The sequence below is a fragment of the Macaca thibetana genome, chromosome 5, assembly GCF_024542745.1.
Source record: "Macaca thibetana thibetana isolate TM-01 chromosome 5, ASM2454274v1, whole genome shotgun sequence".
Lineage (NCBI taxonomy): Eukaryota > Metazoa > Chordata > Mammalia > Primates > Cercopithecidae > Macaca > Macaca thibetana.
This window is the reverse complement of record NC_065582.1, coordinates 70,404,231-70,430,775: the sequence shown is the minus strand read 5'-3', so window position 1 is coordinate 70,430,775 and position 26,545 is coordinate 70,404,231. Positions and strand designations below refer to the sequence as shown.

Here is a 26,545-nt window from a genome sequence, read left to right as displayed (position 1 = left end):
TGGTATGCGCCTGTGGTCCCAGCTACTTGGGAGGCTGAGGTGGGAGGATTGCTTAAGCCTGGGAGGTAGACGCTGCAGTGAGCTGAGATTGTACCACTTTACTCCAGTCTGGGTGACAGGGTGAGAACCTGTCTCAAAAATAAATAAAAAATAAAAACAATTAAAAAGTGAGAGATATGGAAAAAATATTATCTGAAAAAACCATCAGGCTTTATTTATTAGGGTGCCATACTATTTCTCTCTCCCTCTCACTCTGCCTCTCCACTTCCACCTGTATCTCCATCTTTCTCTCCCTTCTTCCCTCCCACTCCTTTATTTGATTAGTTTTTTCTCATTAATCTTAGGTAGTTTCCAAGGAAGAAGGTTTATGGTAAAGCCATTCATATGTTTATTCAATAAATAGTAACTACTATGTGTTAGATATTGTGCTGGAGATGTAGATGTTCTTACAAACAAGAAAACCCCTGCTATCAAGAAACTCAGTCCAAAGGACTGAAAAAAAGGCAAGAAAATTAACCCTTGTGTAGAATACATAGTGTGTCCCAGGTGTTAGCTGGGACCTCCTGGTCCCTTGAGATCTGACTGAAATCAGCACAAAACTTCCATTTCATGTCCTTTTGAGGCCCAAAGGCTGCTCCCAAGATTTCTGCTGCATTCACAGTCAGTTCTGCTCTGATTTCCTGCTTTCTAATGTACTGTGCATCTTGTAGCTGTTCTTTTATCTCTGTCTTGGCATAAACTCAAGCTTGGGAGACAACTCTTTCTCATCTATTCTCCCTCCCCTACACCACACACAAAGCAATCATAAAATCCAGGCTGATAATGTATTGCAAAAACTTGAACTGGGAGTTTTTGGGTCATGGGAGAGCACAGCAATAAACTTCAAATGACAGAGTGCACATTCCTGTTTTAAGTCCATTTGCCAGCACCCCCCAACCCCAACCAGGCCCTTCTCACTGTCTACTTTACCCCACACAACAGCCATACTCCTGCCAATCTTCTCATCCATCTCCCAGTTCTATTCCTCATATCATCCCTCCTGCACTGCATTCTACCCTCCTCCAAACTCCAGCTCCAGGAAGTGCTTGCTGTCTGTTGTACAGAGTAATTCTGTTCTTTTCGTGCATCCCCAAAATTCAAATCCAGGCCCACTTTGTTCATACCTAAATCCATCCTGGTGCTCAGGCATGGGGACTTTTATGTTCCAGGATCTACTCTTTAGCCTCCATAGAAGGCAATTATGGTTACATAGTATTGTTTTTTTTTTTTTCCTTCTTTACTTGTATATGATTCATTTATTCAGTCATTCGACAATATTTACTGGATGTCTGCTATGTATCAGGCACTGTTCTAGGTGCTGGAAATAAAACTGTGTACAAGATGGCACAGGTCCTGTCCTCATGGATTTATATTCTGGGAAGTACGTACAAGATGATATCAAAAAGTAGAGGGGGCTGGGTACGGTGGCTCACATCCTTAATATCAGCACTTTGGGAGGCTGAGATGGGAGGATCACTTGAGCCCAGGAGTTCAAGACCAGACTGGACAAAATATGAGGCCCTATCACTACAAAATTTTTTTTTTTTAATAATTAGCTGGATGGAGACTGAGGTGGGAGGATTGCTTGAGCCCAGGAGGTTAAAGTTGCAGTGAGCCATAATTGTGCCACTGCATTCCAGCCTGGGTGACAGAGTGAGACCCTGTCTAAATAAATAAATAAATAAGCCCATACCTCATTCTGGGATGGGAGACTATTGTGGATTATGGAAAGCTAAATCTGATAGGACAACCAGGATTAATCTAGGTGGATTGGAGGGGCTCAAAGGCAAAAGTTGGCAGCAAAGTTCTCAACCATTCATTTGGGTGGATAGAAAGAAACAGGAAATAGAAAAAGTGTTTTATTTGAGAAGGCATTCATCATCGCTCCCTCCGACTCCTATACCTCAATACTCAAGCAATACCTTTAAAGCAGAATTGAGGTATGAGCTCTCTAGGGAGAAAGAAAAGGCAGTCTCCCTCCCCATTTCGGCTTCTGGGTAGAGCTGATAGATAGAATAGGCTTGTTTGAGTTGGTTTGTCTTTCCCAGAAACCCTGGAGCACAGCTCCCCACCCTTACCCTTGTCAACCCCAAGGGAGGACTTCCTCTATATAATATTGCCTGAAGAAGGAAAGCCAGGGTATGACAGAGGGTTTGGTCAAGATCCTAAATTGCTGTGGGATTTAGGATTGGACCCCAGGGCTGCTGCTAGTTCATATGAAGCATTTATACAAATTTAAATTATATATATATCATATATATACACACATAACATATATAGACACACATTCTGGGATGATATAACCCAAAACTACTGTTTTACAGGGCTTGGCAAGTGAAAGGCCCTCTCACCCAGGTCCCCTTGTATTGGGTATTACCTGAACAAATGGTGGCCTAGTTTGTCCCAGATTGTATAGATTTTACAAATGTAGGTTGAACAGATTGATGAAGTTTTTAAAGTATCTGAATTCACTGATGTACTTGAAGAGCAGGTCCTTCCTTACAAAGCTCTGAATGATTAGTTAATAACATGGTAGTGTTTAAGGAACTGTACCTCACAGTAAGTACATCTTTTTCCTCTTTATCCAGTTACTTAAAATAACAGTAATAATAGTTTACCATTATTCAGCATAATGGATATGTTCCAGACATGCACTAAATAGTTTACAAATATTAATTCTATGAATTCTTATAACAACCTTATAACACAGGAGGGTACTATTATTCCCATCTAATATTTCAGAAAACAAAGGTTTCAGTGGTTCAACTCAGCTACTGAGTTAATTTCAAGCCCATTTTAGCTCCCACTCTATACTGCACATTTTTTTTCCCTCCCACCCTTCTTCTTTCTCTCTTCTACTTCTGTCTCCCTATAGGAAATAACATTCTGCAGAGGAACCATGTAAATATGGTTTTGGTCAAGCTACCTGATAACTCTACAATTGACCTTTTAGCTCTGACATTCCCTGAGCCTGGGTTTTCCAAACAAACAACTTCTCTTTGTTGTTTGGGTTATACTTAAGAGCCAGCATTCTGAAAATCCTGGCTTCAGGTTTCCAAACCAGCAGGTTGTGCTCAGAGCCTAATCCTTGCTGGATGGTAGCACATTTCATCACACAAAAACCATAGCTCCTCTTGGTCCTTGGCCTGATGCTCTCTCTGCAGCTTCTTTGGCCAACTCAACTAAAAGTGCAGTGGGGAAGCCCCATTCATGGTCATTTCCAGAGAACCATTTGCCTCGCTGGGGGAAAGGGGTATAACACAATCCCTGATAGTTTCTGGACAAAGAGGTTCCATGTTTTCCCCTATGCTTTTGGCATGCCTTGGATAATTCTCTTTGGTATTAGTCATCTCCTTAAGAAATCGTAAAATATACAGCATTTAACTAAAGTTTGTAACACCAGATTCTCTCCAGAAGGTGTTTTCCTTGATTTGGCTTTTTAATTCTTCTTGATTTGAAAAATCTTTATACCTTAAAAAAAAAAAAGTCAACTTAAAACATGGACCTATCCATGCAACTTTAAACTTTATTAGAGAATGTCATATAATGAAGATATACAGCTATTCCATAAAATGTCTAACTGTGGTGAAAAAATACGTGACATTCAATGTATTCACTTTCAAATAAGATAACTTACTGCTCTTGGTTATTGGTTTCCAAAGACTTGCTGAGCATTTCCTTGTTTGGCCTTGGAAGAATTTGCTCTGGGATTTCAGCCTGGCCCTTGACTCGCTGAAAAACCACAAGATGTAGAACAAAGGGAGCAGGCTGAGAAGCCAGCTAGTGAAAATGAAAGCAAGAGGTCCCAGCCTGAGGCTTAGTGTGTGTTCTTGAAAGAAGGAAGTTGCTGCAGGGTCAGGAGAATGTCACTGGCGGCCCTTGAACTTGCTAATGCCAATCAGACCTCATGGGCTCCAGGCAAATCAACAAAGTCTGGAGACAAAATGTTTGAATGTAACTGTTAGAGCAATGTCCTGGCTCCACAGAGATATCTTTTCTCCCAGAGGTCACTGTTTCACCGTTAACCATTTAACCATTTTCCCAGCCACTCCGGAGCTCCAGTTCACTCTCCCAACTCAGCAGGAAAGTGAGTAACAGATTTTCTAAATTAGAGCCCAGACTTCGAAAGGTCACAGCTAAGAAAGCACCCACAGGCATTTGCCTTGCCATTTAGTAAAATTTCTGACCATGATACAGTGATGGGGCAATCTAAGAAGGAAAGGGGACTGGATTTGTGTGGGTTTGCAGAGGTTAAAAGAGCAGTGTCTTCTAGGAGGCCTGGGTGGAGGAGTGATGGGTCTTTGTTCTTTTTAAAGAACTTGAAGTATATACTGACTTGCAACGGGTAGAGAAATTTTTAAAATTTCAAATGAATGGCATAACCCCCTTGTGGAGTCCTCTCTTTTCAAAGTTGAAAACAAATTTTTGCAGAAGCAAGCTCAGACTGACTTTGAGCCCTCCTGCATTTTCCAGGTGGAAATTCCTTGACCTTTGAACTCTGACTAAAACATCAGCGATTATAAATCTAACTGCTAAGTATTATGAAATATAGCATGGCAAAACTAAAACGAAAACAAAACAGAACAAGAAACTCTACAGAACGAGAGGAGTGAGGAGACCACTGTCTTAGTCTCTCTCTAGTTGAGCAAGTCCAGTAGACTTTCCAGGTCAGTTCAAAGGAGGGACACGAGTCATTAGTTAACCTCAAGGGGCCCTTGCAGCTCCTAAATTCTATACTCTCATAAACACAACACTCTGTCTCTGGTGGGTTACCACTGTTTTATGATCTCCTACACTGTACAGTTAAGTTTTAGACCAAGTTTACAAGGTAGCATTACTCTCAAACATTTTTCTGATATATTAAATTGAACTCTAAGTCCCAGAAATGCTACATAGAAATTACATTGCACTTTGTAAAAGTTCTATATGTCTCCAAAACTGCATTAGAGACTAAGAATATATTTCCAAACTCTTACATGCATGGTGTTAGTTTAAAATGGAAAATGTATTTGTAAAAAAATACAATGTTTCTCTCCTGATGGTAATACTGGGTTTATATTATCCATTACCAGTGCTTTCACTGCCCTCTGCTGCTCTGAGGGCGTGTGGAAAGCTAGTCTTTTATATCTCATTGGAGGAGGCCAGCTTTTCATTTATGGTCATGATTATTAATGTTCACTGGCATATTCCAAGTGTAATACTATCTGACTTGGAAAATCCCAACAATGAAGTAGCCAGTGGCCTGAAACCAAATGAGCACTGTGTTCCTGTGAATCAGGACTTTCTAAAGTTTTCTGAGGTTTTATTAAGTTCTGGGCGTTCTTTCTATAAGGTCACTAATATATGAAAATAGCTGTTATTTTGGAAGTTGATTACAGGGTTTTTTTGGTAAAATACCAGTTATTGTTTAAAACATGAAAACTTAGTAGAAATGTCAACAAAAATGATTTGAGATGAGAACCTGGCCTCTTTAAAAAGTAGATTGAAGTGTAATAGAATTTAATTGTGGGAATGTTCTATTGTTTGCATTTAACTATTGGAGATTAGCATAAGGAAAATATTGAGCACTTTCATTGTTTCAATTATATTTATCTATTATTAATTAACAGCATTAGGTAAAATTTCTGTTCATCGTCTAGGACTTCTGTTTAATAATGATAAAAAAATTAATAACTGACATATATGAGCCTTCTTGGAAATATAATTTGTACTCACTCTCCACCTAGCAAAAGCTTTATCTGAAATCTATTTTACTCCTGAATTATAAATTATCAACAGATTTCATTATCTTAACAATTATCTGTCATATGCCTACCATGTACCAGACATAAGCATGTAGATGAATAAACTGCACTTCTGCCCTAAGGTGCTCACAATTTATTCAGAACAAAATATATATAAATAAATGTTTTATTGAGAAATTTCCAAAGGTCTTGCTACCATATGTGCCAATCAAGAGCCCCAGAAGTTTGATTGCTTCTGATCAAGATCTATGACACAGTCACTAGTGAATAATTCTGTCCCTTAGTACTCTTTAATATTCACTCAATAAAACAAGAAGTTTGTATCCCTCCAATTTTTTTACTATATACCCTTTAATAACTTCATACCTCCCTTGGACAAGATGCATGAATGCTTTTACCTTAACCACCCCACATATTATTTACAAATTTGTTTGTAAATAATAGGAAGATAAATATACTTCCCATACCAGGTAACCTCATTTCATTATTATAAAGGGACTGTAATAGAAAACTTGCCTTGCTATATCAAATTACTGCCAAAATAGAGAATGCTATGAACGAATACTCTAGAACCAAGGTGGGTGGATTTGGCCTATGACCACATTAGGCTTCCTAAAGCTTCCCTTCATCTCAGAAGCATTTGCACATGCAGAGAAGAAGTCCTCACTTAGAAGAGGACTAGAACATGGTGTGTGCTTTATAACTCATTGTCAATAAATAAATGAATAAAGTAATCAATCAAAAAGATCACTTTTGTTTTTTCTCAGAGAAATGTCAACATAATTTCCAGAGGACATGGAATCTTTTCATTTGTTTTGACCCCCCGATGATACTTTGTCTCCTTAAACTGGCCTGTTGTTAGCCCCACACTCTCTGGGGTGGCAAAAAGCTGGGGTCGCTTTGGGACTGAGCACATCCTGGGGCTAGTGAAAGATTCCATCGGCACCTTCCCTCCTTCTCTCCCTCCATGTTAAAATGCAGTATGTTATTCTTTGATGTGAAGATGAATTTATGTTATATTTGATTTCTGAGATTTGCTCAGTGTCTTAAGTTAGCTGTTTTGGCTACTGTTTAGTAAATTACTCTAAACAATAAGAAGATAATTATTATGCATCTTTTAAATTGAAAACAAAGCAAACCCACAACTCTTAAGAACAAAGAGCCAGAATCCGTGGATGGTTATGTTATACCAGTGTTTTCAAGACAGCAGAGGACTGGGCGACTATCTCAGAGGTCCCAAATGTTGAAGGCTTACAGTAGCTCTCATACATCCCACCATCCTTTTAGGCTTTAACTTGAAATGATCAGTTTTACTCACAACAAAGATGGACTGGACAATGCGTCTTAGACCTAAGGCTAGAATGGCACTTCCCTATCTTTTAGGAATTAATGGTTTTACTTTAAAGTCAATGGGTCTCCAGTGAAAGGGTAGCCTGACTTACTCATTCATAGACAGCAAAGCTGGCCTGGAGAACAGAAGCTAGCTGGGCCTGCTAGGACAGGGTTTGCCTACTTTCTGGGTCCTGAATCACAAGTGAGTGCACCGTCTGTGAACACAGTGGTCTGAGGCAGTAAGAGAAAGACCTGGTCAGCTCTTCTTTTTCAAGGCAGTAACCATAGTCTCTGAAAAACAATGGCTCAACGACTTTCAGGCTCTCTATTAATCCAATTAGCTACTCTTCCCATGGCGAGAAGTGACAGGAGAGATCCAGAAGTGTTATGCTGTCCCAACCATAAGAGGAGTGGACTTCCCTCTTTTGAGAAAGTATAAGCCTGATGCGGTGGCTCATGCCTGTAATCCCAGCACTTTGGGAGGCCGAGGCGGGCGGATCACCAGGTCAGGAGATCATAGCCATCCTGGCTAATCCGGTGAAACACATCTCTACTAAAAACACAAAAAGAAATTAGCTGGGCAACGTGGCGGGCTCCTGTAGTCCCAGCTACTCGGGAGTCTGAGGCAGGAGAATGGCGTGAACCCGGGAGGCGGAGCTTGCAGTGAGCCGAGATTGCGCCACTGCGCTCCAGCCTGGGCGACAGAGCAAGACTCCGTCTCAAAAAAAAAAAAAAAAAAAAAAAAAAAAAAAAAAGAGAGAGAGAGAGAGAGAGAAAGTATAAGACGGAAAATAATGGTTTCTTCAACATCACATGATTCTACAGGGATGGACCTCATAGCGTGGTCCTAGTGAGCTTCACAGTACTCTGTAATGGTCCTGAACAGCTTCGTAGGCTTACATGTAGAACTCTGTTTAATCTCCACAGAAATTCTGTGTAGGAGTTATCCTCACTTCTGATGAGAACTTCCATCAGAACATAAAGGAAAGAGAGGAGACAGAATAATATTTAACTGTACTTATAAAAACCGTTCTGAGGCCAAGTGCAGAGGCTCATGCATGCCTGTACACTTTGGGAGACAGAGGTGGGAAGATCACTTAGGCCCAGGAGTTTGAGGCCAACCTGGGCAGCATAGGGAGACCCCATCTCTGCAAAAGAAGAAAAGAAAAAAAATAGCTGGGTGTAGTGGTGTGTGTCTGTAGTCCCAGCTACTTAGGAAGCTGAGGTGGAAGGATGGCTTCAGCACAGGAGGTGGAAGCTGCAGTGAGCTGTGATTATGCCACTGCATTCCAGCCTGGCTGACAAAGTGAGAGACCCTGTCTCAAAAAAAAAAAAAAGCCGGGGGGGGGAATTCTGAGCTTCCAAGCAGAATCTGATTCCCTTACATTTCCCCAAATGGGAAAATAAAACACTTTTTGTGTTTTGTTTTGTTTTGTTTTTCTTTTCCTCCACACCCTCCAAACTGCAAGAGCAGTTTTTCTAAACCAACTCAGAAGGGAAACTAGCAAATTTGTCTCTTTGGTGCTGGCTTTATTTTTTCTCCATCACTTCCAGCATTGTCCTTTTAGGATTGTTGTCAGGTTTACAGAGACAGCAAGGGTGAAACTGTTTTGCCCACTGCCTACAATTTTAAGTTATACATCTCTAAGTTTAAATCTAGTTCTGTGACCTTGGGCAAGCTACAGAAATCTCCTCAAAGCTCAGTTTACTTTTCATCACAGAGTGGGTGCTTAATAATTTCAGTGTCTTTCATTTGAAAATTGGAAACAAGATATCACAGGATCAGAAATATATATTTTGTAAGCTGGCTGTCCCCGCTTGCTTACCTGTTTTTTCTCCCCACTCACACCACTTTTTCTGCAGACAGCAAGTACCAATGGTCCCCACTTATGATAGCTCAACTTACGATGTTTCAACTTTATAATGGGCTTATCCAGACATTAAATGCATTTTTGACTTATATATTTTTTTTATTTATGATGAGTTTTATGGGACATAGTCCCATTGTAAGTTGAGGAGCGTCTGTAGAGTGAAAAACATTTGAATTTTTGGATAAATCAGAATTATAGAATTAGTAATTCTATATTATTATGTGAATTCTGTTAATTATTATATGAATTCCATCAATTATATAATTAATAATTCAAGGTTTCTATTATGCTATTAATAATAAAATTATAGTACCTCAAATATAAGATTTTCTCAGCATTTTAAAAAGTAGTTTTTATTATACATATATATAAAAATATATAATGATTCTAGTAAGGCATACACTTGCACTGTGTGCACACAGAAGTCAGCTTCCTTTCACAGTGGTGCTGATTTTTAAGAGAAAGCCATAGCATAGTGCATATGATATGATACTGGCAGTTTTCGTTTCTGTGATAAGTGAGGATGAATTAATCCCTGTGCATGTCAGGTTTGGCTAACCACCATAAAAATTTCCCTTCACCAAATGTAAATATGTATCTTGCCAAGTACTTTCCACTTACTTTTTAAGCTTCATGTTTTTCATTGGAAATTTTACCCGTGTGTGTTGAGTTATTTACTGAACTCAGAATACTATTGGGCAAATGCCAGTTCATAGCCAAAAAATTCCCTCCCCACAAAAGAGCCCACCATAAATAGCCACATTTTTTTCTCCTTCCCCTTCATTTTCTTAACCACAATTTTGGATATTAATTAGTATCAGAACTAAAAGAAGCTTAGTTTGGTCCAGAAGTTACATAAAAGCTATATAGTCTACACCAATCAGTAGCCGTAGTACATAAAAGCTAAACAAACCCCACTGAAATAAGCAATCTAACATCACTCAGAACATAGTTTAACACATGTAAATTTCTTCATTGATCTGTTTTAAGATTCTTCTTTCCTCACGAAAGGAGGAGTCAGGTATTATTGTTCCCATTTTACAGCTGAGAACGCTGACTTAAATCATTAACCAGTTTATCTTGGTCATATGATTTTAATTTTTGAAAAGAGAGTTGAGAATGAGATTTAAACATAGCTGAATATTAAACCTGGACAATAATTACATTTGATCTAAGAAAAGAGGCATTTCTACAACACCTTTAAGTGGGATAATAAATTTTAGTGCCCAAAGGGAATCAGCCATAGCAAGTGGCATCTGTAGCTTCTCTCTGTGGGATGAGATAGAAAATCTCACACAGGTGTTATATTATTGAGGTTCTCAGGCCCTAGAGATCCCATATCTAATTGTAGTGGTGGCTCTTTTTAGAGCCAAGTTATATAACAGGCTTTCTTGTTTGTGAATATACAATCCATCCTTGACTCTCTTGCCCATCCTTGGCCACTGGCCCAGCAGAGGCCCAGACCCAGAATATTGTGGAAAACTGTGGACTTCTTGCCAGATTAGGTTTGACTTCCCTCACAGTTCACTTGTCCACACCTGTGACTTCTCCCACATCTATCCCTAATTGATATGTTTAGCCTTGATTGTTCATTTGTCTTCTAGTCTTAACTCAACAATTCAATTGACTGTAACACATCCCTTTGCCTGGATACTTGCTAGCAGTGTTCTCAAATACAATCAATGTTAATACTGAAAATTTTAAAAAGAGAGCTGAGATTTTAGGGTTTCTTCCCCTAGATTTTGATTCCTTCCCAAGATTTCTTTCTTCTACCAATAGCATCACCATTATTAGGACTTTAGATTCATCCTTGACTTCTGCTTCTCTACATACCCTATCTCTCACTAAGCCTGCAGTTTTGCCTCAAATGTCTCTTATCTCCTTCCTGGGGTTATTGCAGGTAACGCTAATCCAGGCTCTCATCACATTGTGTTTGCAGAACTTTAATGGTTTCCTTGTTTCTCTGTCTTCAGTCATCTCCTGTCTAGTCCATGCTACACACTGACTAATCTCCCTAGAGTGCTTACAAACCAATAATAATTTCTCATCACTACTGGATGACCGCCAAATGTTACATTCTGGCATTCAAAACTGTTTTCAATATGGTTCCACCCCAGTAATCCACCCTTGCTTTCAACAACCTGTCACACACACCTTCCACCCATGTGAGGCTACCCTTTGCACCTCCAGGCATACACGGGACTCTTTCCCACCACTGTTCTGCCATAGTTACCTTGTGGGCCACACATCACTCAGTCATTGGGCTAAAGGAGCTAGACAAAGACCAGCACACAGAGTAATAAATAATTTGGGTGACAGATCCCAAAATCTATGTAGTGCTAGTGCTAGAAGGAAGACAAATCAACAAGTAGAATAGAGATTGGGCAAGTATGGCAACAGAAAATTTGGGGTTGTCTGGGTAAGGAGTTCCTTTCAGAAAAAAGTCAAGCTTTAAGAGTGGGAATGGGCTGGCATATGAATGACAAACAGAGATGAAGGATCCAATACAACCATTATGAGGAACTTAAGGGTACACACAGACAGCACTTGGGATATCTACTAACAAGTGGTAGCAGAGTCCAAGCAATCAGGTGAAATTCAAGGCAGGACTTTCACCCCTGGGAATGAGGAGGAGATGCAAGGGGAAATTCCTGTCATAGAAGAGCTGGGTTACCACCCAATTTATTAAGGGCACAATTAAGTCACAAACAGTGAGACACACAGGGATATAGTTACAGGATTAGTTCCCTAGCACAAGGCAGAAGCCTAATCATCAAAACTTGGACTCTGGATCAGAGCCAACCAGCATTAAGTGACACAGTCTCATACCCCAAAAAACACAGGGCTAAGAATATGTGCTCCAGAGCCTGAGAAGGAATCTACCATAGTAAATGCCTTTGAACTTGAATTTCATTCTCCTGCCACTAGCTGTATGATCAGACACAAGTCCTTTAACTTTTGTGAGCCTTGCTTTCCTCGTACATAAAAGTGAGGAGAATAATAAATATTTTACAGATTTGATGCAAAAATAGAAAAGTGCCTGCTGTGGAGCCTGCCATTTATTAATAGACTCCTGTCCTCTACCAGAGCTTTTGAAATCTTTCCTGCCCCATAACTGGATTGACTCTAGTGACTTGAGGAGGCACTAGCCTTGTGGGTGGGTTCCAGCCATTCTACTGAAGGCAGGGAAGAGCTCCAGAGGCTAGAAATCAGGCATGTCTGGATCATAATCCTACCTTGTCTGTGGAGCATCAACTCTGCTCTATAGAAATTTCTCCATTCTGTAGGCCTCCTTTGAACATACATCATGCTGATTAGTGCTTGACCTTGTACAGTGTTAGCAATCCCAGTTTTGACATCTCTAAAGCAACCCTGTAGGTTTATGGCATTGCCACTTATAATCTTGCAAAGACATAACTTCCACTCAGGAGTTCTGCAAGCCTGGTTCCAGGTAGTAGGTTACTAGCCACGTGAGTGAACCCAGCAAATAGGACCTCATATATAGTCCAACATAGTTTTGTTGATGTCAACTTGCTGTTGCATGAATATTTTATGAGGGAATTATATGCTACTGTAGAATTTGTGGATTGGGAATTTTCTAAGATTTTTAGGTGAATTCCTTGAAAACGTCAATGGGTTATGATATCATAACTTATTGATTTTCTAGTTGCACCTTGCTTCTTGGCCAGATTTGCCCATCTAAATTTCAAGCTTCTCTAGGAACTAGCCAAGTCTCATCTTTCCCTTTGTTCCCCACAATTTAGCAGAAAGTTGCCCTCAAAACAAGCATTTAACCTGCAGTTGCTGATTGACTGAATTACTGTATCTTGTTGACACTTTACTTACTTTTTAGAATTCCAGATAATCGTTTTCTCTACTTGTTCAGTTGCATCAAAAATAAAATATGGCATTTTCCCTAGCATAGTAAAAAGTGAAGTAAAACACAAAAATGTTGGGTCTAACATTAATTTTTTGACAAGAAAAACATGACAAACCATTTGCAGGGAAATTTTGGCTATACCTTATCCTTTCACCAGTTGGCTTATGAATAATCAGGGTAATTTATATTACCTTGTTCTGTTTACTGTATATATATGTATGTATTCCAGTGGATTTTCCACTTGTCCCAATGATTTGCTGAAATGGAAAAAAACATTCAACTTCATTTACAAGGTAATGATTATCAGTGCCCAATCAAATCTCCGTTTCCAGATTTTTTTTTTTAAAGTTCTTTATTTTGAAAAATTATGCCAGGACTTTATGACTAATCATAGGTACAAGTATACTTGTATATTTCATGTGAAATACTCCTGACACACACACACACACACACACACACACACACACTTAGCCCATTTGTTGAAAAGTGCCTGTAACCTTTTTATGTGTAGGACTCTAATCCCCTTGTCCAACTTATTGTTTTATCCTATGTAGTGCCCTTGAATTGAATTCTGCTTTTCAATAACACTGCCCCACACACATATGCGCATTCATACATAGTTTCTGATGCCATTGCTCTAGTTCAAATCTTTATTGTTTAACACCTGGATTGATGCGATATACTCCAGAGGAGATTGTGGATCGGTCTCTTTCCCTTTCCAATCATTCTGTGCATTTTGCTTTCTGGCTTGCAGCTCCATGGCACCTCTCATCTCCTTAACACAAAACACAAACACCCCTAGAATATGGCTCTGACCTTCCTGTCCTGACTTGCCTTCTACTATTCTCCCTTACCCGCCACACCCTCTCCTGCTCAGCTATCTCTTGAATCGTGTCTATGCTTTCCTACTTATAGTGTTGTTGCGCCATTCCTGCTTAGCATGTTCTCTCTTCCTATGGAAAGAAAGAATTTTGTCACCTACAAAAGTCTTTGCATGCTGTAGGGCCCTGTCTCAATGCAATTTACTTTGTAAACCCCTTTCCTGTGACGGTGATCTAAAATCCCACCCTCAATTCTAAGTCAGAATCAAATACTACCATCTTGTCTATCAAGTACTTATTACTGGCTGCCTTATTTTCTAGTTGCTTACACATGCAACTTTTTACTAGATTACATGCACTTTGTGGGCAAGGCCTATGCCTGGCCTTTGTATTTCCATATTGTTTATGACAATGTCTTGCCAATAATATATGCTCAGTAAATATTTGTTCACTGGATGGATATCCTTTCATTGTCTATATTTTCAGCACAATGACAGGGTAGCAATAGAGGCATCTATTGCAGGAGGCCATACAAATTGTACTTCAGATATTCATATAACCAGGAATTATAGTCTGAGCAATTACTTTAATAAGTTATAACCTGTCTATAATTACAGGTTACAGATGGTGACATAAAAACACAAAGAGGTCAGGAAGTTTGTATACTGCACTCAGTATACTTGACCTAAAAAGAGTGGACATTTCATAATTCTGAGCACCTTGGTCTGTTGCTTGGTCTGTGCCCTGTGTTATTCTCAAGAAAGGAGACTGGAGTTCAACCATCATTCATCCACACTTGTATTATCTTTAAGCACTGTAGAGGAAAAAACTGTTTTGGGGCTTGAAAAATGAAGTTGGATACATTGCATAGTATATGTTGTTTTTAAGCTAACTTAAAGGGAAAACTTCTTGATTGAAAATAAATCATACTAGTTTAATTAATGATGACTGCTATTAATAATGACATATATACCCATCTATAGTATATTTTAGTAAAACTTTTTCCTCTGTTTTGTGGAAATCTTGATTTTCAACTCTTTCTAATGTATTTTTCTTTTGGGGGCCTACTCAGACCTAATATGTCTTCTGGAGGCAGAGTGAAAAGCCTTGTTAGTCTGCCGATGTGCCTTTGGAGCTTCTCTGGAGTGTTCCTTGACTAGAACCATCAATTTTCTGGCTGGCTTTTCTGGTAGAGTCTATCCACACTCCTAGAACTGTCTACTGTTGGCTTGGCAAGGTCTACCTAGATCCTTCCCTGACCTGCGTCATCCTGGAAGCTGTGGGACCACAGTGAGACTTGTTACTTCTTTCTTTCCCCCCTTCCCCAGCACACACCCACACGTGCCATCATTTCACCAGTTGGACTAATTTTATCGGAAACTAGACTTGTAAATTAACAGACACATATATGATTTCACTTACAATTTGAAAAAAAAAAGAACTTGATCAATAAGTGTCAACATCACCATTCAGAGTATCTATAACTATCACAGCATAAAGTAGCTGGGAAAGAAGCACATATTGGAATTCAGTGGTTTTCAGATTCCAATGGATAACAGTGAACCTGGTTTAGTTAAAGAGGGGAGGGAAAGGGAACACTGCCTCTTAGGCCTCATCCTGGTGGTGGTCTGTGTGGCATACCATCTCCACATAAGCCTGTGAACCCCTAATCTGAGTTAGATGAAACACTTTGCCTATGTGGAAACTGAGCCTGGAATGCTTAAGTGACTTGCTCACAGTTACATACCCAGTTTGTGGCAGAGCTGATTCTCAATCTCAAGTTACTAAGCACAGTTTCCTTTTTCTGGGCTTTCCCCACAGCACCAAATAACTGCTAGATAAAGCACTCTTTTCTGCTCATTGGGCTGGTCTAGTTTATCTCTGTGCCCAAGAGCAGTTTAGAGGAACTAGCATTTTCCATGCAAAAATCTTTGTTGAAGGAGATTCGTGATTAACAGAAATCACCCAAAGCACCAGAAACAATGCAACAAACCATGAAGGACAGCACAAAGGCATGTGTTTTTATCTGACCCGTTTGTTCCAGGATGGGCTCTCTAGCTGAGCAGCCTAACAGCCCTGCAACCAACCTGTCTCATAAGCCCTGCACAGAACAACCCAGCATAATTCCTAAGCCTGCTCATGTAAACAACCAGAGAAGTTAATCATAGGCATGAGAGACTTTTGGTGGTGGCCAATTAGAGCAGACCCCCCACAGAGCTTCATCATAGGGTAGCCACGTCACTATCCTCCTCCGTGCAGCAATCCTTGTGATTAATGTAATCACTATAATTACTGACCTCTCTTCTGAGAGTCTTGGTCGCATGGAAGAGTTGAATGTTTTCCCTGAATGCGTTGTCTCCAAACAATGTATGTCCTTAATTATAGAATATGATGTCATAAGTTCTGATTAGGGGGTTGCCCTAGAGGAGCTGAGGATTGGCCCTAAAGGCATAAGGGGGCCAGTTCAACTCATAGCCCACCCTAGTCCTCATGGTCACATACAGGTAGCCAGTTACTTGATAATTAACAAAACAAGCTTGTGGTTGTTGCTGTCGTCCATTTTACTCCTATGTCTTTTGGGGTCATCTTGGGAAATAAAGGCTTCCTTTTTCCTCATGTACCTCATAATTATTGTGCCCCAGAACTGGCACATAATTAATTATTATTTTTCCTTTCAGGAGTTAACGCTTCAGCCAAACAGGTCGGGATGGAAACCCAGTTTGCATTCAGAGGAAAGTAGTTGACTATTCTCAGACTAGACCACTTGAGGGCAGCATCGCCTTAGGAGAGTGTGTTTTGATCACCTAACACATAATCTAAGGAGGAAATATGCAGCGTGGGTGCCACAGACACATCACTGTAACTCAGGGAATAAAACCACAAAAAATGACAACATACTCCCAAGGAGTCAACTCACATTTAGGAATGAAGGAATAAATGTCTCCTTTTAAACGTGATTGCAAAGTTTTTTTTTTTTTTTTTTTAACATAACAATTGCTTGAGGCAGGCATGGTGTAAACCATTTTTATGGAGAAGGATTTATTCTGTGAAATGAAGTGCTATTGAAAAAAAAGATAATGTCCAGTGCAATATAGAAAGAAAAAAAGCAAGCTAAAATATATTGCTCAATGAAGCCTGGGGACAAAATCATGAGTATGTTTGCAGGTCTTTATAATCCTCTCGGGTGCACATAGTTCTTCACAATGGACATGTCCCCATTATAACCTCTTTTAATTTAGCAGGGAGCTGCTCCTTTGCCTTTCCTTCATATTTGGGGAGTCAATTCAGATGGATGAGAGAAAATAAAAGAGGGGGAAGAGAAGAGAAGGAGGATGGTATGCCCCTCTGTGCTTGGAGAATCACTAGTAGTGGTCTCAGTCACAGGGAGACACACTGGTTCCACTCATCTCTGATCCTGACCCAATAAATTATTTGCAGATATCTTTTTGGTAGTTTTAACAGGATGCTGATAAATCACAACTGATCAGCCTAGTGTGCTAGAGATATTTAAGTTCTCTTTCCAAATATCACTGCATACGTACCTAAATAACAGACCAATCATTGATTTCCAGAAACCTGTCTAGAAGGCATTTTACATTTCTTCCTTTGCTTCTTTTTATGTGCCACAGAAAGAACCTGATAGTTCTTGAATACATTTCCCAGATTGTCCAAAGAGGTCAAACTCTTAATGTTAAGCACAGTTCTTTTGAGACTGTGACTGTGGGGGAGAAATTAAAGAAAGATCTGGAAGCTAATGGAAGCTACTCACATGAGTAGCTTCTTTAGTGCAACCTCAGTTGGAACGTCAGTGACTCTTGAAAATTCTTTCTTTTCTCCCAAGTCAATATCCTATCAAATTGCTTTCTGTGTGTGTGTGTGGTTTTTGTTTTGTTTTGTTTTGTTTTTGCAAATCTCCAAACAGAAACTCATACCTCCTGGAACACAGAGGTAATCTTGGCTAGTTTGCAGAGATGGCTAAGGAGATTAGGTGTGACCTTCTCCGGTTTTCTTCCCTTCATTGTTAATTTTGCCTTTATTCATCCCCTTCTGTCTTTTCCAGGATCTTGTTCCATCAAACATCTCCCTACCTCCACCCTTTTCTTTTCAACCTTTTCCTCTGCACTTATGGGGAAAGTTCTTTACCTCATTTCTCTTTCCATCATCTATCCTCTCTGCCTCCATTCACACTAGATTCCTTGAAAAAGGTCTACACAGGACACCCCCATACTCTGGCATTCCTTTACTATTTCCTTGCATTATTTTCTCCAGAAACTACCCTTTAAACCCCACCAGTGAGCTACTCATCTCCAGGTGGCCCAGGGGTTTCTTCTCAGCCCTTCTTCTTAGTGCATCACATTCCTATTACCATGATGGCAGCATTGATCTGAAATCCCCCGACCTCTCTCCCTTTGAAATACTTCTCCCCTTCATCAGAATTTAATAACATGCATACTCACTCGCTGAACATCTCTCTTTAGTCTCTGTTGGCCCCACTTCTACTTCCTCCTTTGTGTAAGAATTTTTCACTACTCAGCCCCTTTATCTGCTGTGTGTTCTTTACTGAACTCATAGAATCCTACAACTTTAACTACCACCTCTTTGCTCATAACTCCTCAGTAGTATTTCTAACAATCTCTCTCCCAAGCTATGTGCCTGCCCTTCCAACAGGATATTTATCGTTTCCGCATCTATGTCCTATATCTCAGGCAAACATTTTCAAAATAGAACCCATCTTTCCTGCACAGCCTCCCCATATCCTGGTCCCAAACTGAGTTCCCCTCCTTACCTTTCCTCAACTCTCAGGTCAAAATTTCAACTATCCTTGACTTCCCTTTTGTCATTTGTAAGTTTGTAAGTTGATTGTACATGGGGAGCACAGGATTATGAAATGTCTTTTCAGAATCCCCGTTCTATATGCATTGAGAGTACTCTATTTCAAGCCTTCGTTTCATCACCTAGACTTCTGAAAAGATCACCAAACTGGTGTTTCTGTCATGAGTCCCCTCTTCCTCATTCCAGCCCAACCAATATTTGGCTATTAGCTATTTTTCAAAACAGTCCTTTCCATACAAAGTAAACTGGTAACATTAGTTGCTTCCAAAATAGGTGACTGGGAGACACAGATGTAAGAGAGAGAAAATTTACATTATGTACCATCTTGTTCCTTTAAAATGCTGTGCCTTATAAATACATTAGCTATTTAGAATAATAATGTTTAGGTTAAACATTAGATATTATCTGTTTAATTTTAAAAATCCTCTTCAGTTATTCTTCTGATCAAAATCCTACACGCATTGCCTTTGCAACAAAATCAAACTTCATCATATAGTTCAAAGCCCCTAAAATGGCCCTTCTAGTTTTACCTTTACTCTGCTTTCAGTCTGCCCTCTGACCCACTCCACAGGCCAGGCACAGGCCAGCACTCTGGATTCTTAGGCTTCCAAACCTTTGTTTAAACCATTCCCTCTGCCAGTGGTGTCTTTCTTCCTCCCAAATTGAAGTCCTACCTTCCTTCCAGCTTCACCTCAGACGGCACCAATTCCAAAGTACTTTTCCAGATCCCAGCATTTAGAACTACTCCTTCCCTTCTGTAAGTTTCCTGGCCTAAGCACTTGATGATTCTATAAAAGTCAGCCTGGTTTTGTGGTTCTTTATGCACATGACTGTTCTTATCTTTGCATATTTTGCACTGCTTAGTTCAATGCATTTCACATGATGGATACTTGGAAATGTTTCTGAATGTCATTGGTCCTCGAGACACTGAGAAATCCAAAATTATAACTGTTTGGATATGAGAACCAGTGGCATCTTTGTGTCATTTACGATTGTTCGTCATTGACATTAAGAAGTACAAAGCTCAATGGGTTCCCTTTAGGTCAGTGCTTCTTCTAGTGTGGTCCTAGACCTGGAGCACTTGCTAATGTGAAGATTCCTGGGCTCCAAGAAATCTACTGGTTCAGAGTCTCTGGGGTAGGATATGGCAATCTGTAGATTAAATACGTATCCCAAGTGCTCCTTATGTACACTGAAGCTTGAGAGCCACTGCTCTAATAGGATGTAGCAGGGTTTAGGGGGAAGGTTTTAGAGGCAGATAATCCTTGAGGTTTGATCCTGCTTGTCTGCTCAGTGCTCCTTAGCTACTGCCAGTCCTTCAGCCCTGCTGCTCAGCTGGGTTCATGCACCTGGCTGTGCCTCGTGCTCCTGGAACATGATTTGCCCTCTGTCTCTCCTTTCGGGAGACAGCTGAGCTGTCAGGCTCTGACTCCCTGTGGAAGCTGTCTGGTGCTGGCACATTTTGATGGGAGAGGGATGCCTCAGACTTCAACAATAATCTCATCTTTTTTCAGTCTTATCTTCTCCCCTAAAACTGCTATAGTCAAGTGACTATCATCTGTGTTGTAGACAGAAGGATCCTGTGTCAAGAAAACATTGAGACTTGCCTAAGCCACTGACATATTAATAGAGTTAATGTCAAAAGCCTTGTCATCCATCTGGGCATTCTCAGTGACACTGTGTCAATCAGTAAGTCAATCAATTTATCAACAAGTATTTAATGAATGCCAATTAGGCATCCAGAAGTGTCTTGTTTAACATCCGCTGGCTGGGCTGGGCCCTGCACAGAACTTGGTTCAGTGTCCTTACATCATCCCTGATCGAGGATCTAATTCTGTACTATGTCATCCACAGTTGGCTGCCTTTGTGGTCACACCAGTTTGCTGGGCTATATTTCATGTGAACACCACCATTTACTACATTATTCTGTAGGCCCTAATGAAGTTAAGAGGAGCAGGATATGGGGGCCAGCTATTTAGCCCTCCGATGTGAACAACTGTTCAGCAGTCTTAGCTTGATGATGTACTTCTCACTCTGTTAGGTTTTCCTTGCACTTCCATTGAATTAAAATTAGAAATTCTGTGGACAGGGATGTGACTCTATGAAAGCAACCTTCTTCCCCTCTGCCAATCCATCTGCATGTAAAATCCCCAACCCTCAGCACAAATGACCTTTGTTCTCCAATTTCCAATCCTTTTATAGGTTATAATTATTATTTAAACCCACCCTATGGTCCCCAAACCTTTCTAAAAGTAATCAGCCCATAGGATGCCCTCATGCAAAAGGCTACATTTTCTACACTTACATTTTCATTTATTTTCTAATAGTCACAGTGGAAACTGTAACCATGAATGTACAACTCAGAAATCCAGTTAAGACTTGCTTTTTTCTGCCAACTTACTCTTTTATGAGCCAGAGACAGTAAAATAAATCCAACATGTTTAAAAATGCCAATTTGAACTTCAATTTCTACGCCAAGAACGTTCTGTGGGTTAGTATGCATTCTTCTAGGTCACTCGGAGTACTACAAACCAAATTTCACATGGTTTTCAAAGTAGCCCCAAAACTCGACCTTCATCTCAATTGGCATTAGTGTTACCAAAAGTATCTATGAGAACATCACTGGCCCATCTCAAGTTTGAGAGATGATAATAGGCACATGTGGCCATTTCCACTATATCTAGTCTAGGATTTAGTCTATGATTTAGACTCCCCAGCTGTATTTAAAACTATTCCAAACCACCACTGGCCGCAGGAAGCATAGACCTTTTCTGAGAGGGATTTTGGCTAATAATTTTACTTCCACATTGTTCCATCCTCTATTTCAGGATGCATGATGTACACACTCTTCCTTTTTCCATCTCATTTAACCATTAAATACATGCCCTGGCTGGGTCAGAGGAACCAGGAAATAGACTATTATTCAGTGTGCTATTGATATGGCCTCCCAAAGCCTCCAACAACTTCCCTACGGACATCACAGAATGGAACAAAAATTCCAGTGGATCACCGTTGTCCATTCATAGGCACTGCAAATGTGTTAAATATGTCTCACTCAATAAACCAACACGGCTTTGCTGAATTATGCTAAGTCAAAGTCTTCTTTAAATCCCATTATCCTTATCATTGTTCTAGGTGAAATTGCAAATAAATAAAACCTCTAATGAGTTATTTTTAGATATCTAAATGGACACAGGAAAATGTTAATTGACTCCTCAAGTTTACAGAACAAGTTAATAAAGGTAGAATAAAAAAAGAACTAGTTTAATAACTTTCTTCTAAGACTACAATGAAATTTATTTTATCTCATAACATAGAATGTCACATCTAAGGAACATCAAGGAGAAATTGGATGCTTTTTGTTCTTTAGAATTTTACTTTGATACAGATAATGTTGCATTAGTTATTCTTAGTTTTACTTTCTTCACTTGTTAAAATGCATAATATGGGCCAGGCATGGTGGCTCACGCCTCTAAATCCCAGCACTTTGGAAGGCTGAGGTAGGAGGATTGCTTGAGCCCAGGAGTTTGAGATCAGCCTGGGCAACACACGCTGATCTATAAAAAATAAAGCAAAATTCGCTGGCTGTGGCGGTGAATGCCTGTGGTCCCAGATATTTGGGAGGCTATTTGGGAGGATCACTTGAGCCCTGGAGTTTGAGGCTGCAGTGAGCAGAGATCACTGCACTAGATATTGACTGTGTCCATGTAGATATCTAATGGACCTCTGCACTGCGGCCCATCTAAAACAAACAAACAAACAAACAAAAAAACCAAAAAAACCTACAACCCTAATGTGAACTCAGATCACTGCTTCTAGATTATTTTCTTCACTTAGTACTGATGCTTCTGAAAGTAGAATGAGAATTGTATTGCTATTTAAGTATATTAGCAGTGTTATTACTACATTCCATTTTTGTTTTTAAAACATCCATTTTTATAATCACCTACTCTATGGCTAGGTCTTTAACATACCTTTTCTATATTCTTCATAACATATAAGGTGTGTATAATCATCATAACCCTACAGAAAAGGAAAGGGACTCGGAAATATTCTGTACCATGTGACGTACTTTAGTTCAGAGTCTGGCAGGTAACAATTCTCAATAAATATTAAAGTAATCATTATTTTTCCCAAAGCCACAGAGCTATTAGATGGGAGAATTTGAGCTCAAACTCAAATATAACAACATTTTTTTGCTAATCTGCACATGTACTGCCTCAATTTTCACACTTGATTTCATGATCAGAAAAGTTATTTTAGTCCTGTTTATTTGAACAGCTAGAGCAAATATTGCATAAACTATTATTTGCCAGTATCTCTAACATTAATTTATGTGAATGTACACCTGTGTATCTTGTATTTGTTCTATTTTGGTCTGGTTTTTAGGTTGCAATATTGTACACTGTCATGTTTCTATGAAAACCAACAATTTAGTTTTAGTTTTTGTTTTTTTTCCTGGGGATGAGAAAAAGGTGTTAATGGAGAAGCAAATAAATGTGAAATGAAACAGTTCTGCTCCAGGGAACAGAAGGAAACTTCGCTAAAAGCAGAGGCTCCTAGCACAACCTTATACAGCAGGTTGAGCAAAACCTAACTCTAAAAATGGTACTTGCTTTCAACTACAGGACAGGACATTTGGATTCTGTTTAGTTTCCAACTGAAGTTTTGGAAAGTACATCCAGCATTTCCTTTAGAAAAGCTCCAAGGAGTTTCTTTACCCACAAGTTATTCTGAAAAACATTTGTGAAGATGTGGGCTTTTATTTTTATTAATAAATGGCCACAGCTTTCATTTTGGGAGGAATTCAATTGACATTATGATGGAGACTTTCAGGTCCAGACATTCTCTGTAAGCACAGCTGTGAGAGCTACAGGAGCCTCACACTTGGCTCTGCCCAAGCACAGTGCAGGCATCTCTGCGACGGCTGGTGGCCAAGGAGCCTCCACAGGAAACACGCATCTTCCCCCACCCCAAAGTCATTGAATCGCTTCAGTCTTAAGGGTCTCCACATCTTGACAGAAGGCTCAACTTTGATGGAAACTTCTCTGGAAGAACACTCGACTGGTACTTATGGTGACCAAGCAGGTCTTACAGTTCCCTTCCTCAATTAAAACAATAAAAAAAGAACAAGGTTGTCACATATAAAACAAGAGTCATTGAATTAGGCCAGAGCTAGGCTTTGGAAATTGAAATTAAAGGCCTGGAACCAGGGATCTTAACTGAATACTTTAATGTTTAAACACAGAGCAGTTGAATTGGGAAAGCATCTGAGCTTGGTTCCGGCTGCACTCAGCTGCTTTAGCCTGCTGCCCTTGCCAGAAGACCCTGAATACATTTGAAAGCATCAGGCCCTGGCTCATGATTATGCCTGTGGGATGTTGTGCCCATAGCTTGAGAGGAGATGTTCATCTTCTGGGGGAGTAAACGGCATGTGAAGAGGTTTCTGGAGCGTAACTGGGCATAGCTAAGGCTTTGGCAAGCTTAAGACTGAGTGAGAGTCAGAGCCTCAAACTGTGACTCAAATTGGCATATGATTCTGAACTTGTTTGCACCATTCTCTAATTGTTTCATGTGTGATCATATCTCCCTAGCAAGCCTGAGGGCATCTGAAGACAGAGAGCATGCTATTTTTAATTTCCCAAAAGAATCTGACAGAGTCACGGACTCATTTTATTGACTGACAGTCACTGCTAGCAGTGACTTCAGCCACAAGTAAAAAAAAAACCAGTTTGTGTTCTGAGTAATAAAGGAATGTGTCATGTAGTCATGCTTCCATGGTATATCATTGATTCATCATGATAGAAATATCCTGTGAAGCAAACATAAGCCAAATGCACACAGTATCTGGGAATCTTGTGGCACAGACAGAAGAAATAAGTGGATGTATTTAGAGTTAGGGACTTGGTGGAGGAGGCCTATCTTGTGTTCAGGCAGGGACACAGACAGAAGCTCTCCAAGGAGACAACACCAAGAGTCCCTGAGAGTAAGCTCTGAGACTGTGAAGACCCCTGTCCATCAGTAGACCGATCCACTTCACTCATTCATGTATTCTCTAATTCAGATGTTAAATCTTTCATGCATACAGAGATGAATACACATGACCTCTGCCCCTAAAGTTGAGATATATTTGTAAACAGATGCATTAAAACATCAAACGCAATACCATATGGCAGTGTGATTTAATGAGAAGGGGTTTCGCACAAGAGGGAAACGGACCTGGTTTTGCATACAGGTTTTGTGATCTATTATTGGCTGTATGACTTGGATTTTTTTTAGCCTGTTTTCTCCTCTGCAAGTGTGGGTAATAATACCTACCATATTGGATTATTGAAAGAATGAAAGGAGAAACACCGAACTGACAGCTCACATGGTGTACAGGATAGACCCTCAGGAAATGTTCTATTCCTTCCTCTCACAAAGAAACGTGCAGTGCTGTGGTTGCTCAGAGGCAAGAGCCACAGCTGCCTGAGAAAAGGAGGAGAGCCTTCACCCAGGAAATACATCTTTGCTTGACCCTGAAGAATCAATAAGTTCCTTATTCAATTATTTATTCAGCAAATGTTTACAGAGCACTATTATACACCAAATATTGTGCCAGATGCTAGGGATAAGATGGTGAACAAAACAGATATGGTCCTGGTTCTCATGGATCTTACCTTCCAGACAGAGTGACAGACCAGACCAAACACATAGACACAGCAATTCTGAGCAGGGAGACTAAGCTGGATAATTGGTTTTTGTTTGTTTATTTGTTTGTTTTTGAGACAGAGTCTGGCTCGGTCACCCAGGCAGGAGTGCAGTGGTGCAATCTCAGCTGACTGCAATCTCTGCCTCCCGAGTTCAAGCGATTCTGGTGCCACAGCCTCCTGAGTAGCTGGGACTACAGGTGCGCACCACCATACCCAACTAATTTTTGTATTCTTAGTAGAGATGAAGTTTCACCATGTTGCCCAGGCTGGTCTCTGTTTTCCTGACCTCCAGTTATCTGCCCGCCTCGGCCTCCCAAAGTACTGGGATTACAGGTGTGAGCCACCAAGTCCGGCTTAAATTGGATAATCGTAACCCGCTGGTGCATTCAGGGGCTTCTGGCAAGAGCGCCAGGTGAAAGCAGCTTGACATGCCGCCTGAACTGGGCCAACAGGCCCTTCCAAGTCAACTCCTTTGGGTTTAAACATAAAATTGTGCAGCTAAGATCGTCAGTTCCAGGACTTTAAATTCAACTTCCCGGGCCTAGTTCTGGCCTAATTAAATGACTCTTTTTAGTGTGTGACCACCTTTTTATTTATTTATTATTGTTTTTTTAGATGGAGTCTTGCACTGTCACCCAGGTGGGAGTGCAGTGGTGCCTGGTTGACTCACTGCAACCTCTGCCTCACAGGTTCAAGCAATTCCTCCGCCTCAGCCTCCTGAGTAGCTGCGATTACAGGCACACACCATCAAATCTGGCTAATTTTTGTATTTTTAGTAGAGACGGGGTTTTGCCATGTTGGACAGGCTGGTCTTGAACTCCTGACCTCAGGTGATCCGCCCGCCTCAGCCTCCCAAAGTGTTGGGTTTACAGGCATGAGCCACCACACCCAGGCTGTTTTTGTTTTTTTAATTAAGGAAAGGAACTGCATGACCTACTGCTCATCATAAATACCAGTGGATGCTCTTCAAGAGAAGTTTCCATCAAAGTTGAGCCTTCTATCAAAGTCTAAGATTGAAGTGATTATACTTTGGGAGACAGAGCAGGGGGAGGGGGAAAGAAGAGAAAGAAGAAAGAGGTGTATGTTGTCTACTGAAGCTCCTTAAGCACTGACTTTTGCAGAGATGCCTGAATGGTGCTTGGGGCAGAGCCAAGTAGAGACTCCTGTAGTTCTTACAATTGTACTTAGAGGGAAAGGGGCTGGGAGGACTTTTGGCATCATATCACCAAAGAATCAAAGGACGAGAAAGAGCAAGCAATGCAAAGGATGAGAGGAGGAGCATTGTAAGCAGAAACAGTACATAGAAATGCCCCGAAGCAGAGAAGGGCTTGGC

General features: G+C 40.3%; 1 protein-coding gene and 1 long non-coding RNA gene across 8 annotated transcripts in view; one reads left to right on the top strand and one right to left on the bottom strand.

Moving 5' to 3' along the window:
* The window catches only part of SYNPO2 (synaptopodin 2), a 174,562-nt gene that overhangs the window by 76,318 nt on the left and 71,699 nt on the right, over positions 1–26,545 (top strand). The window lies entirely within an intron of this gene.
* LOC126955607 (uncharacterized) overlaps positions 1–26,545 on the bottom strand; it is a 50,798-nt gene that overhangs the window by 18,774 nt on the left and 5,479 nt on the right. For 2 of the 5 annotated variants that reach the window (XR_007725986.1, XR_007725987.1), the window contains exon 1: positions 19,195–19,962. The exons of 1 other annotated variant lie outside the window; for it this stretch is intronic. This is a non-coding gene — a long non-coding RNA (uncharacterized LOC126955607). Of the gene's footprint in view, positions 1–13,057; positions 13,124–19,194; positions 19,963–26,545 lie in introns of those variants that run through there. 2 more of the 5 variants (XR_007725988.1, XR_007725989.1) reach the window with 2 other exon arrangements.